The 16,649-nt window shown below is 38.3% G+C and overlaps 1 protein-coding gene and 1 non-coding gene across 2 annotated transcripts in view; both read right to left on the reverse strand.

Moving 5' to 3' along the window:
* The window catches only part of LOC140229822 (placenta-specific gene 8 protein-like), a 187,711-nt gene that overhangs the window by 10,750 nt on the left and 160,312 nt on the right, over positions 1-16,649 (reverse strand). The gene's annotated exons all lie outside the window — the stretch shown is intronic.
* Positions 2,311-2,392, reverse strand: Trnas-gcu (transfer RNA serine (anticodon GCU)). Its single transcript has one exon. It is a non-coding gene; the product is annotated as a tRNA-Ser (tRNA).

Below are 16,649 nucleotides of genomic sequence, written 5' to 3' on the forward strand. Positions count from 1 at the left end.
CGGAAGTTTTTGTTTGTTTGTTTGTTTGTTTGTTTGTTTGTTTTTTATGAGGTGAGCACTAACTTTCATACCTCCTGCAAATGTGTACTGTGGTCGGTTTTCCAGCTTAAAAAGATTTTAAAGAATAATCATATTTTGCTCAAGGATGAACTCAATTAAGATTAAATGGAAATTCGCTTGACGTTCTAACGTTTATAAAGAGTTTATCAATACCAAGCAAAATAAACGTGATATCTGTAGGGTTATGTCACGTACATGTATTATGTCCTGATAATAGTCAATATGAATATGTATGGATTGAATGTCTCTTTGTATTAGTACTCGAATTACACCACTTAACACTTTCTACTTCAAAGTAAAGCATTTAATCTCACAGGATCTGTTCCCTCGTTACTTGGTGTATGTCTGATTTTGGTGTAATAGGAGCGGATAATGAAAACTTAAAATTACAGAAATTACGAGAATTGCTAGTAATCCCAAATATTGGTGTGTAAGGGTTTAAAGAATTAAGGTTTAAAAAAACAATCTTCATTAAGGCATATATTGTTACATAGGTGTTGTATACACAAAGTAAATACCAATTTAAAACAGATTAATGACTTACCAAGCGAAAATCTATAATTTAATGATCGAAAGCATAGTTGCAAACTAAAAGTTAATTGTTTTTAATCGAATGCTGTGGTAACTGCTGGCCAGTCTAAAATCAGGAAAAAAACTGTCGGATAGGGAGTGTCCTGAACGAAATTCACATTATCTGACGAAAATGTTGCATGAGACGAATATAGCATAAACTGAGTTGTTCATGAAGAATTTCTTAACTATGTTAAAGGGACTGTACAGTACTGGTTGAGGTGGGGATTCATGTTTTGAACATTCTTAAGTGAGATAATGAAAAGCCTCTTATGAAATATGAAAGAGCATGTAATTTTAAAGGTAGGGAATCCATTTGCATGCCTCAAATGAAGAGTTGTATAAATACAGTGGTATGTTGTAGAGAGTATCATTTTAGAAACTCCCATAATATTGAAAGTGGAAGGTAACATTTAGTACATTTTTATTGACCGTTAGATTTTGAATTGAATTTTTTTTCGGGGCTCACCATAAATTCCACTACATTACTAGGCTACCTTTGCAGACCCATGAACTGCATGTGTGTCCATCATGTATATTTTGTGAAGAAAGTTCATCAGAACTTACAAACATTTCTATATACATTCTTGCCACACACTCTATATGTTATTACATCAGCTCTTATACTTTTAGATTTGTGTTTATAGATAAAAAAATACAGAAGACTGGAACAAAAAGGCTTAAGTGTGGCTGACACACAGAACTACTGAGTAGTTGAGGTTTGTGCATTATTCAAATTGTAGATAACTGTTGACTTCCAAATTTCTCAGCAGTGGCCTAAACAAGTCTCCTGAGGTTCATATTTAATGTTTTGCTGCATTTTGGGAGGTCTGTAAAGGGTATCCCCTGTATACCTTTAAGAAGGATTCAACGTTTATTTGATGAAAATTGGTTTTCAAATGGCCGAGATATCAAAAAAAAAAAAAAAGTGCTAATAATAAAAGGCGACATGTCACAACTTTATTAGGACCTCCTTGTTTCACCTTGTTTTTGGATATCTCGGCCATTTAAAACCCGATTTTCATCGAATAAACTGTTGATACCCCTTAGAATTGCATGCTCTTTGACATCTCATAGAGTGGTTTCTGGATATCTCGTAAAACGTTAAAAGCTAAATCCTCACCTCGACCAGAACTGTACACACCCTTTAAACAAGAACGGGAGAACTGATACCGTAGCGTTAGTTATCGAATTCTAAATTATCACCACTTTTTAAAACAGGAGATACTTTTGCTACCTTAGATGATGCGAAAATATGCGTTAAGAGTAAATAAATGAATAAGTAAACAGAGGAAGCCGGAAGAATGTTATTGAAAGTAAATGAATCAACCTTTTTACAATGTCAAAAGCTACATCATCGTATCCTCTGTTGATTTCACTCTTTGAATAATTAACGATATCAATAATTTCATTGCACATTATTGGAGAAAATACGCTGTTTGACATCGTGTGTGTTTGTTTGTTTGTTGAGGGTCTAAATGTGAACAATAATCATGATTCAAATATATTGCACATCACCAAGATAAAATTCGACGTCAACAAAATATCAATCAAATTCTTCAGGCATTTCATCTTGTAGCTGTTGCACTATCGATGTCAATTTTAGTAATGACTATAAAGACGACAGAAGCTTTGCTGACATCATGTCGGTTTGACTTTTGCGTCATCTGGTAAAATGTACGACGAGGATGGGATTCGAACCCACGCGTGCAGAGCACAATGGATTAGCAATCCATCGCCTTAACCACTCGGCCACCTCGTCACCACGAGGGCGCCATCTGTGGTTGGCAAATTGACTCTTTTAGTTAGATTGCGCCATTGCAACATTGAGAGAGGCCCTTGCAATGTTTATTATAATTATTAAAGTATTCTATCAATTTCGCTCTACAAGCTCCCTCTCTAGAACCTTTACAATCTTTTCATGATATATTTTAAATAATGTTATACATAATTACTCAACGAGGAATGCGAATGATTATCATCTTCCTAAAAATAGAACTAGTTTTGGTAACAGAAATTTCATGTTTACTGGTCCTAAGCTTTGGAATTCCTTTGATCGTTCACTAAAACAAGCTCAGAGCTTGAATAGCTTTAAGTATAAGCTTAAAACTTTGTTTCTTGATAAGTATTGATAAACAGTTTTATGGTAATAAAACGTATATGTATACTTCAATCAATGTTTTCTAGAAGTACTTTCATTAAGTATACTCGGAAGGTTATCTTCTGTTTCATTCACTATTCTAATGGTATATAATGTACACTGTAAACACTTTATACATAAACCTGTGCTTTGTAACATATACATGACTTATTGTATATCCATAGTACGGTTCATAATTGTGCCCTTGTAAATAGTGTATATATGGTGTTTTTGTTATTCCACTCAGCCTTATCTTTGATACTATTTTGTCTATAATATGTAGGGGGACTACATTTAACAAGCAGTGCTTCTAAGTAGTCCCCTTCACATTTGTACATGGTGTGATTTTATCTCAGAATATCACGATATTTTGTATATACATGTTATATACTCTGTATAGTATTGATATTATATCCACTATGTGTTATACCCTGTATATCTCATCATATAATGTCCACTATGTGGAATATGAATAAATTTCAAATTTCAAATTTCAAAAATTTCCATGATAGAACTAGTGTTATATGCAATACGATATCAATGATGCATGATTGTGAATTATATAATATAGATGAAAAGAAAATTTTGGTATGAGTAATACGAATACATAGGGAAAGGACATGAAATAACTTTGCGGCGATTTCCAGTCGTCATGAAAAAAAAAAAATCAAACTAAAATACTGTATATAGTATATCAAAAACACATACTCATTTTCATATATCCGAGTCGCTTTAATGTACATGTATACGTTTGTATTCATACATAATTATATTCATTACAAACGAATCATGTTTGATACAGTAAGGACACTAAGGTGTAAATCATGTATTGAAATGTGTGAAGCTACTGAGAGTATCAGTTCATTTGGCATAATAGCAGCTCCATCTATGTTTACGAAACCAAATACTTTCTTTATGAAACTAAGAATGGAGAACACTATATAAGTACTGTTTGAATTCATGACAAAAGCATTAATCATTTCAAACGTTAGTCGACTAACGCATATCTTGTAATGGTTTCATGGGGAAAAGTCATCAGAATTAATGCCACCTGTACAATAATGCTTTACCGGTCTATTCAATATTATATACTATATGAAGTTGGTTTTGTGTGTGTGTGTGTGTGTGTGTGTGGATGTGTGTGTGTGTGTGTGTGCGTGTGTGTGTGTGTGTGTGCATAAATACCCGTTGAATAGACCTGTTCTGTAATATATTCAGATTTTATGCATGCTTTGTTCACAAAAGTTGGCCTTAATAATCACAAAGGCTGGGGGTTCCCATGGCTTTGTGACCTAGTTTCTGCCAGAACCGAACGCCGGTGAGCAGTGGACTTTCAAGTTCGATGTACCATGCATGCATATGTCATAGATGACTGCCTCCGCAGGCATCAACAGACATGTCTGGTCCGAGCAAAGAGATTTTCATTGGGTGTAAAAATTTCTTTTGGTCCGACATACAAGTATACGCACTCATGAAGAACGCGAGTATACCAGAGAGGTCTCTTCCCATGCACCTCCCTGCGTATACGAGGGATCCGACTTTCATGCATCATAGTTATTACACCCACAGTTATGATACGATACTATTAATCATATACTGTAATACTATTGACGGTGAAAATGAAATTGCAAAAATATCCCCAAATCTCTCTCCACCCCCCCCCCCTGTGTCCCTTTCCACTGAGAGAGGGAGAGAAAGGAGAGATTGGGATGATCTTCCATTGTATTGGGCATTGATATCATTTCGCGACGTAAACTACTACAGTAATCAGTTTTTATGACAGGGGGTCCAATTTAAACATTTTTTTTTTCTCTAGAACCAACCACAAGACTTAGTGATATAAGAGCTTATGTTATTAGTATAGGCCCTATGTACACTGATGCATGTAGTTTCAAGTCTGCTTATGGCGGATCCGGGGGTGCCCATCCCGTGGACGGGGGGAGGGAATTTGGGTCAAAATTTCACATTTTCATCTTGTTCGTGAAGACATTCTGACAGATTTTCCCCAACCTTGCATAGCATCCACAGAATGAAATGATCTGAATCTATAGAAATGGGTACTATGCCCACTTTTGGGCCCCCAGGGGCTTAATAATGCCCCAAATACATTAATTATGAGTGTAGGCCTATACATTCCCCCATGTATAGTTTAAACCCCCTATCAAGACACATGCCATTTTATACCAAAACTCGATAACGATCGAAATGACGTATAAAGAATCATGGCGGATTCGAGGATGCTATATTATCAGGAGTCCGGTTTTTTTTTTGTTTTTTTTTTTTTGTTTTTGTTTTTTTTTTGGGGGGGGGGGGAGTGGGGCGCTAAATCTATAAAAGGCCTAATCTTAATGTTTTCATCTTATTCGTGAAAACCCAATGACAAATTTACACCAAACTGAGCAGGTAGCATCCCTCGGGCAATAGGTTCTTTACCTAATACCCCCGTCACACTAGAGGCGGAATGAGCCGGAATGCCGTTGGAATGAAAATTCTTCCTGCATTCCTGCATATTCTAAGTGCATTCTAAAAATTCTGACGACATTCTGAGTGCGTTCCAAACATTTGGGCCCATTCTTGCGGCCAGGCCGCGTGTTTTACCCATGCTTAAACATTCGAGGAGCATTTGAAGTGGAGAAATATCGATCTGCATTCGAAGGGTTTTCTAATTGCACTCTGAATGCATTCTAAAATATTCCTACGGCATTCTTACATCATTTGAAACAATCTGACCTCATTTGAGGGAGAATCGGAACGGTGCTGCACCTCAAATTCTGCCAAAATATCTCAAATACTCAATGCTCATACAATTACCCCCAGTTAAGTACTGGTTAGTGAAAAGGTAAAAGTAAAGATTAGAGTTAGGGTTACGTTTGGCGTTAGAGTTTAGGTTATATAGGGTTAGGATTATAGGTTCAGGATTAAGAGTAGGGCTGGGGTCACGGGAAGGGCCTGGGGGTAATTGCCCAGGTGGTATTGGCCTAGACACTCTCTTTCAAGTTTCAAGGAGGTCTTGCCGGAGGACAGCAATCTATCGCAAAGCTTAGTACACTTTTTAGATTTACAAAAAATTATGAATAATTCTGAGTGCACAAGACTTATCACTTATATTCCGAAAACTCAAAGTTCCCTCATGTACAAGGGGAATTTCCCCTTTTAATCGACCCTTTCCTCCCTCAGTCTCTCCCCCCCCCATCATTTTTTTTTTTGTGTGTGTGATTTCCCAAATATTCCATCAAATATGCGTATACGAGATATCTCAATTTCAACCCTAAAAAGGCAAAAGCTCCATAGTAAGGGAAGGATGGAGATAACATTCGCCCTCGCCGTCTCCCTGCTCGCCCCCCCCCCCCGCCATGCATAGAAGTAGACTGTGGCTATACACTTTGAACATAAACAGTTTTCCAAATATGACACAAAATGTGCGCACCAAAACGTTAAACTGCAATCAGAAAATTATACAGAATCTCCTTCCACAGACTTGCTACACTTCTCTTCTGATTGACAAATTTCCAGATATTCCAACAAAAGTGTGTGCCAGATTGTTGAATTTCAGTTCTAAAAGCTTAAAACTGAAAAAAAAAAAGGCTCCCTTGAATATGGGAGAGGTATCTTGGCACCCATTCATTGCTTGTTACCCACTATAGACTTGGTATATTTTTGGGAATGACAATTTCCGAATTTTCATCGCTTTATTTCAATTCTAAAAACGCAAAAGCTCCGCGAGCGGGAGGGGGAATCCCCCTTCCCCTAAGCTCTACCTCACTAGACTTTGTACATACACACAGATGATGCACATTCGGAATAAGAGCTAAATTCCGTGATTTTAACACTTCGATGAAAAAGTATTACACCAAAAATTTGCACCAGATCGCTGAATTTCAGGTCTGAAAACGCAAAAATCACTTTCGTGTGGGAGGGGATATGCCCCTATCGACACCCTCGTGTGCATGCTTTTCTGTTTGATTGCTGAACAGACAGCGTTCATGATATTCAGTGTAAGAATTAATATAAGAAGATTATTTAAATGATACCATTTTATAGGCAAATTGTTCAATAATAATCTGCACTAAAATATACTGCAACCTTAAACAAACAAACTGTTTCAACTCGTTAAAACACGCAAAAACATGCATCAAATTGCACCATTTGCAACATCAAAATGCAAAAAGTTTTCACCGTGGGAGGGGGGACACCCCCCTCCAACACCCTCCCCTCCCCTCCCCCCTCGCTCGTTCCGCTCGCTCGGGTACAGTCTCGTTCATGATATTCAGTGAAAAGAATTAATACAAGAAGTGTATTTGAATAATACATGTACCATTTTATAGGCAAATTGTTCAATAATAATCTACATCAAAATATACTGCTACCTTCAACAAGTGGGACTGTCGATAAAACGCGCAAAAACATGCATCAAATTGCACCATTTACAACAAAATGCAAAAAGTTCTTACCGTGGAGGGGGGACACCCCCCTCCCACACCCTCCCCTCCCCCTCGCTCGCTCCGCTCGCTCGGGTTCAGTCTCGTTCATGATATTTAGTGAAAAGAATTAATACAAGAAGTGTATTTAAATTATACCATTTTATAGGCAAATTGTTCAATAATAATCTACATCAAAATATACTGCTACCTTCAACAAGTGGGACTGTCGATAAAACGCGCAAAAACATGCATCAAATTGCACCATTTACAACAAAATGCAAAAAGTTCTTACCGTGGAGGGGGGACACCCCCCTCCCACACCCTCCCCTCCCCCTCGCTCGCTCCGCTCGCTCGGGTTCAGTCTCGTTCATGATATTTAGTGAAAAGAATTAATACAAGAAGTGTATTTAAATTATACCATTTTATAGGCAAATTGTTCAATAATAATCTACATCAAAATATACTGCTACCTTAAACAAGTGGGACTGTCGATAAAACGCGCAAAAACATGCATCAAATTGCCCCATTTACAACATCAAAATGCAAAAAGTTCTTACCCTAAGAGGGGGGACACCCCCCTCCCACCCCCCCCCCCCTCGCTCGCTCCGCTCGCTCGGGCTCGGTCGCTTCTCTCCCTCGCAGACTAACCGCCCCCCTAAGATGAAATACTGGCTACGCCGTTGGGGGGGGGGGGGGGGGGGGAGACGCTCAAATAGAAATCCTATCACCCGAGGGATGCTTTACCTGCGTACTATCGTTGGACTAAATGATATTCACATTTTGTCTGATGCTTTTGCACAGTTCCAATTCATGCAATTTTAGAGATTGGTACATTTCCCGGCGACACGTTTATTTCCAGGCTCTGCACGGACTCCACATGCCCCTTGAATCATTGAATGCCCCCACCCCGACATTCCAGACCTCACTCGCGCGTTGTGCTCGTATTCAATGTGTCTTTATACTACAGAAATGCTCCCCACCCCACCCCATTCAGTGGTTTATAAAAGAGGGCTTGTGCGCCAGAGCCTTTAGGCAAAACCTTTTGTATATGACTGTAGGAAGCAATGCAACCGATAATATTGTACGTTCTCAACAAATGTTTTTTTTTCCACTTCATGTAAAGCTGCTGCACCCATAATAAATCTACTTTGATAGAGGCATTGTATAGTTGTTAATGAGTTTGTCCCCAAAGGGGCCTACTTTATAGTTTACACCACTGTTAGATCACAACTCTTCAGGTTTAGTAACCGTGACACTGTAATTGTGATTATAATGGAGCGTAATAACAAGTCGCATTCCATTCAGTCGACTGAGAAAGACCTTGCGTTTACACGTCATACAAAAGTTTTCACGTACACATCAAAAGAGTTTCGGGTAGCACCAAAATCCAAAGCCTCGACATGGAGCTCCGTGGCCTCGATCATGAGATGGGCAAAATGTAAAAAAAAAAAAAAAAAAAAAAAATTAAATTGTAAATACGTCTACAGATAACATGTCTAAACGTGGATGTGCGTTATAGTTTCTAAACCATCTTATACTCTCCGACCGCATGAGCGGAAAATAGGCGGAGGAAAGTACGGTAAACGACTTAAGGAAGTCAGTACATAGGAAAGTAAATTTAGATTGCGTGATTTCAGATTAATTTTTAAAGCAGGTTAAACAAAATTCTCCCAATCTTTGAAAAATATTACCATGTCTCCTCATTCAACATCAACATTTCTTCTTCCTGTTAGGAACAGATATTTAACACAACACCTTTTGTGCTTAACACGTGACGGAATTTTATCCTTTTTTAACAGCATGCAGGAGATCCATATTCGCAATAAACATCTCAAACAGCGACCCCTAAAGATGTCCAACATTATCTTTTCAGTTCCATTCACTGGCATGTCCAAGAGTTATATAAACACATTGAATGGAAGAAGTTTCAACAAGTTCGATAATATTAACGATAAGAAAGGTTTGGTGGTTTTAAATTCGACATTTTTTTTCAAGGAGACAGTATGTAAAATAGGTTGCAGCTAATATATCAAGTAGATGGGAATGATGATGACCCGGTCTCTCTAGGCCTACTGTATTTATTATAGGCCTATACGTTCCATTGACGCCGTAATCTTTACTATGAATTTCTTTGATTATCATAAATAGGCCCTAAAATCAAAAAGAAAAAGTGTATCTTTTCAGCAAATGTTGTATTGCATTGAACGAGTGTAATGACAACTATTATTACACTTTAATATCCTCCCTTGTGTTTTGTGTGATCAAATTAGATTAAACCAAAGAGCCCTTTACTAGTATAGTGTTCTACATGATTGTTAAATAAGACAGCTCTGAGTTTTACTATGCACATTAGCCACAAAATGTAATTGATTTGCACCAACAGGCAAGTTGATTTTTAAATTCACTGAGATAAGCACATCGTGATTTAATGGCTATTCATGTATACCTATACTCAGTACAATTATACGGTGTTTGCCAGCACATCCACCTGACATCAAGATGGATACTTAGCAACGTGCGAAGTCACGCCCATTTTTGTAACGGAATGTCGTCCCAAAACGGGCACAATTTTGTGCTTTTGTGTACATTTCCTATGGAAAACAGGTGCTCTGTCATGAAAGTCATGAAAACCTGATTATTTTTACAATTAATCGCTTTCATCGATTAGTTTTGTGCTAATTATAGTAGAAAAGTGGTCAGTGACAATTTCCAATAGAAAAATAAAGAAAAAACAAAAGTTGAAAAAGTTGAAAAACAAAGAAATACATAAGAAATTATGACAAACAATACAATACATTAAATTTCACCTAGAACAGCCACTTTTCGTTCCTGTTAACATCTTTATTATGTTTTGGTATGTCATGAGGATCCTGGAAATGTAAGTTTCGAGGAGTCCTGGGGGGTGCACGGTGACCCCCCCCCCCCCCCTTAGGTACCCTACTAGTTAAGGTGTTCAGTGCATTCATACAAAATAATGAAATGGATGGTTCCTGAATATCGACGGACCATTCTGGAATAGCCAGGCCCCTGTTGCACAGAAGTTGAGATCATAAGACAGAAAATCAAATATAAGTCCCTAAATACTCAATACTGATTTGCTGATGCCTGACTTATGTTTGATTTTTGACTTATGTTTGATGACATCTTTTTATGTGACCGGGCACTAGTCTATATACGCAATTTAATTCTTTGCTTGATCATGAATTCCGTCATTCATTGCGTTAGGCAAACATTTGCACTGTCGCTTTGAAAGCGAGTATAAAGGGCATGCTGACGACTGAGAAAGAAAGACAGGTCATTATGTACCATTGTGCACATGAGTTAACTCGGAACTGGCTTATTCGTTCGCACAAAGAAAAATAAGAGATGGTAGTAGAGACATTGATTTGAAAGGAGGTAATTCCTCGACAAACTACTGTGATCAAAATTTTGTAAAATGATATTTTCCCACTTTTTTTTCTTTCATTAATCCTCTCCATCATAACAGCGGTGGCCCGGTGCGCTGCCCGGGGCCACTAAAAATGACGTATCCATAGAGTCTTCTTCAAACTTCCTAAAAGATTTTCTTTCAGTAGCTCGATCTGGCAACTATGATTGTAATGTTTCCTTTTTATTTCGGGCCACTTCACCTTTCTTCTTTGGACAACCAAAATTTCAGAATCAAAGCTTTACTGACCGAACGGGCCACCAGAACAAAAAAAAAAAAAAAAAAAAAAAAAAAAAAAAACCAAAAAAAAAAAAAGAGAAAAAAAGTAAGTTTCGAACCCGACATGCATGCATGTATCTTGGATCGGTCCAACCCCTGGTCATCCCTAACACACTGTATTCATTCTCGGGTAACCATATAGCAATATTGTCCCTTTTAATGCGATAAGAAAAAAAAAAATCCCGACTTGCATGACATAATTCAGAACAAGACAAAACCACAACAGCACTGAAGCTAAATCTGTGTTTATTACAATGATAAAGAATATCATATCCCCTAAATTGGAGACAATAATGCGCTCCCTTGTGGAGGCACTTTTCATATAGGCCTGTGACACAATAGGGAAACTATAATACAGCATAAAAGGCTTGAAGGGTTAATCATACTCAAATATAGCGGATTAAGTGAATGTGGCATACTTACTAAAACTAAACACACATTATTTAAGTTCGAGGAAAATCAGATAATACATGTTTATGTTCAAAAGTTAAGAAATTTTAAATCTTGAATGACCACAGTTCGTGACGTCATTGCAGAATAACGATACAACAAAATAAAAAGAAATCAACATTTTTTTTCTAGCATAATAAAGGAACACTAACTTGACTTACCTCTTTCAGAAAGGAGGGGATAATATACATACAATCATGAACATAATGTCAATAGAATGACTTATCAAGGCGAGAGAATGAGCACATTCATACTTTTCATTAAAGATGAAATGTTGTAGAATTCTTTTTGTATTTTTTTCTTCATGTCGTTGTCCTGCAGTGATAATACTAACTTTTGTATGCCTTCTTATCCAGTAATGACGACACTGAAAGTTAAAAGAAACCCTGTCTATTATAGTTTTCCTCAAACTTCACTGATGTGTTCTATGGAACTAATATTGCTGCATTCACTCAATTCACAAGCATAATTGGGTATCATTCCCGGATATGATTTCTGGTTTGCCATCGTTTGATTTGATATCCCATGTCAATTAAAAACACCATGTGTTCGCATCATGAAATATATTTTTATTAGGGCGGCGGTGGGGGGGGGGGGATATCAAAAACTTTGACACATTGGTGATGGATTCCATAATATGAACCAACGATACACTGGTGCATGCATGGATTCAATCATCGACCTAATAATGAATGGGCTTTCAACGAAACCTGCCACTCTGAAGTATACGAGATCCGCCGCCACCTGACTATGCGCATCTCAATGAGTACATACAGGTGTCTCAAAAATGATGATTGCATAATCATGCTCGTCACTGACAAAAGAATTGTTTCCCTAATTCTGGTCTTATTTGGCTGATGCGCCTTTTCAGACTGAATCGTCTTTAAATAAACGCCAATGATGAGAAGCAGCAAACCTCAGAACATGACTGATCTCGTTTCATTGGATTAGAAATTAACGATTCGCTCGCTAGCGCTCACACATAATATTGACTCTGTCTAATAGTAAGACAGACATATCCTCCTCCCTTACTATCTGTTTTTACTCTAGAAAAATGTGCGGAAAAGGTGGAAAATGAGATAACAAGTCATGGTCAATTAGCTAAAAACTTAGCTATCTCTTCAAAAGTACCTGCATTTCGCAAATGAAAATGTCTGAGCGGTCATTATTATATCAATACATATCAACTGCACATGCATTTTCCTTGATTTAAGACAGTTGTTATCTTCTGCGCATTTAGTTTATAGATTTTTCAAAGCTGCGTTGTGTCGGCCCCGGCTTGCCGGCGGTGGAGTTCATAAGATTAAAGCAATGAAGAATGTTCAAAATGCTTTTGTGACACTTTTGACATAGACAGAGGTATGCATTAATCAAGGAAATGATGAATGTCCATGTGTAGTAGGTCCATGATTCAATATAGTATCGAACCGTATCAAGCCAAAGCCAAGCTCTGTGATTTTATAGAATGCAATCGTATTATCATTGGTATAAAATATTTCATACATTTCAAAGTAGGACCTACAATGTGATGAGAAAATGGTAAAGGCTTATAATAGGCTTGTATTACCGTGGACACGGCAAACATGGGGAAAATCCTTGCTTCACTGATCTCTATAAGATATTTGATATTTATGAAAGGGCCTAGAGATCAGTGCCTTGCTTGCATAGATCAAGGATGACCGTGGAACCCGAAAGCGAACTTTCCACTTCCCTGCTCAGAATTACGGTATCACTGTCATAGAGCTTTACTTTTACTTTTAACAGGTGAAGAAAAAAAAAAAAACCTTTTAATGCATGGCCGGCGCTACCTTCTTCAAGTGAGGGGGCCCAGTTTATAAAAACGGGATTCATTTTGATGACGGGGAAAGACAGTTTGGATAACATTATTTTGGTGTCACTTCCTGGATTAATCTTCTAACAAGCAATATAAAACAAACAAACAAAACAAAACAAAACAAAACAAAACAAAACAAACAAAACCAGTCTAAACATAAAAAGTGTGGGGGCCGAAGTATAAACAAGATTTGTGGTAGGTCTTCCATCATGGACTTTTGTAGTAGGTCCATGCACATGCAATGGGGAAGCATATCGTACCACTCTGTCGCAGGCTTATTAGAAAATTACATTGATCTTCAATATAACAGGGAGGTAGGGGCGGATCCAGGAATTCTGTAAAAGGGGGGGGGGGACAGCTAATATTTCTGGTGCCACTTCCGGGTTTCATTTCTTTCTTTTTTTCTTTGTATTTCTTTTGTTTTTAACGAAAAATAAAGGGGGCGTGCGCCGGTTGCGCCCCTCTGGATCCGCCACTGGAAGAGGGCTAGTGAGTTCGTCTTACCTCCTCCCTGATTACAGTATAACAAAGATCCTAGGATCTTTGATGATAATAATCACACCGTACCATGCAGCATGAAAAAGGACAAAGAGGGCGACTCCGCAACCTGCGAATGATATGTCGTCGTATCCCCGTAAACTCTCTACACAGTGACAAAACGATCCTACTCGCTAGTTCATAGAACCTCTTTGCTAGCGCTACGTAGGTATTCAAGGTCACGTAAGGCTGCGTTCACATAGAAGTATACTATTCGGGTATTCGGGCTCGTTTTTCGAGGGCACGCGAATAGCTTGAATCGTACGGTACGATTTCCTCACACCGGTTCACATAGGAGGGCACTATTCGAAAGTACCGAATAGCTGCGAAAAGTATATAAGCAAAGTGGGAATCGAACTTGTTCGATTTTCTTGCAGCGTATACCGTCTCTCGTTTATGAAATAATGACAATTTTGGTCTGGATTTGCCCCGTTAGCAAACATAAGCATGTAGACTGACATTCTGATGCAGTTTAGAAATTGTTAATAAGATTTGCTAGGATGTAGGAGGAAGATAAATCATTTTACGAATTTCTTTCCTCACCAAACGACTACTCAATTTTTTTCAAGCCAATTGACAGGCAAGAATTAATCAAAATTGTACTTCAGCTCAAAGCAAACAAAGCCCCTGGCTATGATGACATTGGCAATGTCCTTATCAAAGACATTATACATTGTATAGCAGATCCTTTATTGTTTTTTGTTACGACCAAAATCACTCTGAGAATGATCGCACAAAAGAAACAATCGACTAATGTTCAGGCGGTTTATTAACAGCGATATTGTGGGTACAGACTCGTAATCGGTTTTCACATCAGTACAATAATGATCAATAGAAACAATCACAAATCGGTAATAGAATCACTTACATATTATGTTATCAAGTAGTCCTTTGAAAATGTTCAGATACGATGTTCGATGCACCGATGAATGATCCTTGACGCACCGATGAATGATTCCTCCGACGTAACTCCAAAGGCACAGGTTGCATTAATCCACAGTATAAATCCGGGGTAAAAATCCAGGATATACGTCCACAGCGAAACGTGCAGAATCCACAGGAAACGGGCAGAATCCAAATGTTATGACGACCACGTCCAGTTGATGCGTTGAATGATGATTCACTTTATAATGTCCAGCAAAGAAACCAGCCCGTCAACAGCTTTGCCGTAATAATGTCCGTTGACACTAAAATATGGAGTCTATCTCCAACGTAGGCAAATTAATTCTCTGCAGGCAAAATGTCTCCCAGGCCTTATCTCCACAAACACAGTTTGTATAGCAGGTCAGCAGGTAACACAGGACTGACTATAACAAGTCGCTTCAGAGCGAGAAGTGACGTAACTCTTAGAGCAGAGGTGTTGGGTACTCTGCCTACCTCAGAATTTCTCCAGCTTATATACTATCCATTCACCCCTTTTTAGTACATTCTGTAATTTTCTCCAACCTGGGGCCACATACCTGAACATACTAGCAAGTCCAAGTTCCAGGAATCCTGGATTACTCACTGCCTAATATGTGCATAACATCATTGCCAAAATTAACTACCAATCACATTGGGCTACAAGGGCAGTGCCTCACTCAGCCAGCACTTCCTAGAATTTTCTGGAATGGGTTAAATCATTCTAGATTGAGTGAGCTATAATGCATTTCCTCTCACATGCATACATGTACTGTAGCTACATTGTATACCACATAGAAAATTCTCCACTGATCTGGTCAGCCTGTATGTACTATATCTATATCATATAGAATGTTCTCCATTATTCTGGTCCACCTGTGTACATACACATTAAAACAACCATGCATACAGCCTTGATACATGTACATAACTACTTGTGTGTACATTTGTGACACCATCCCCCATGGGAAAAAGAAAGCCTTGCCGTAGCAAGGGTTTCTTTTACCTTCACAATTTCTCATTGTTATTTACAACGAATGTGAGGTATAATCCAAGTCAAGCAACAATAATCACATACAGCTGTACTATCACATGCCTTTTGAATAGCTGCATTAATTCCATGTTCTCTTTTCATGGATACCATTTACAATGATATTGCTTGGATTCTCGAAGTTTAAACAATCATGTCAAACTGTTTTGCATACATTAATAAATATGCTATGTAAAACACATACACTGTAAGTGATATGCGGTGAAAACTTTTCACCTTTGATACTCTCTTCATGTTACACTCTTGACAAAGCGTCAGCAATTACATTATTTTTGCCTGCCACATGTTTGATTTTGAGTGCATATGGCTGCGTCATCATGCTCCATCTGAACAATCTGTTGTTCTTCATTTTGAACCGGTCTAAAAAGACCAAGGGGTTGTGGTCAGTGTTAGATAGACCGTGATCTCCCCTTTGCTATTGGTCAAGTACACTTCATATTGCTGGAGGGCAAGGATGAGACTGAGAGCCTCCTTCTCGATTGTTGAGTACTTCTTTTGGTATGCGTTCAACTTTTTGGAAAAGTAGCTAACCGGTCGTTCAGTGCCTTCTTCATCTTCTTGGAGCAAAACCGCTCCCACTCCTACATCACTAGCATCTATTGCCACTTTGAATGGCTTTTGGAAGTCAGGAGCTGCCAAAACAGGCTCATTTGCAAGGACTGCTTTTAGTTTCTCAAAGGCTCTTTGACACTCATCAGTCCAGTTGTACTTTGCCTTGCCCTTCAGCAGGTTTGTTAGGGGGACGACTACAGTGCTGAAATTTGGCACAAATTTCCTGTAGAAACCAGCCATGCCCAGGAATCTGAGCAACTCCTTCTTGGATTGGGGGATAGGAAAGCCTAGTATAGCTTCTACCTTGGCTTCTCTTGGCAATACCTGTCCCTGACCGACTACATGCCCGAGATACACCACTTTGGCCTTTGCAAATTCACTTTTTGCCAGATTAATCACCAATCCGGCCTCCTTGAGTCGATCAAAGA

The sequence above is a fragment of the Diadema setosum genome, chromosome 1 (assembly GCF_964275005.1).
Source record: "Diadema setosum chromosome 1, eeDiaSeto1, whole genome shotgun sequence".
Taxonomy (NCBI): Eukaryota; Metazoa; Echinodermata; class Echinoidea; order Diadematoida; family Diadematidae; genus Diadema; species Diadema setosum.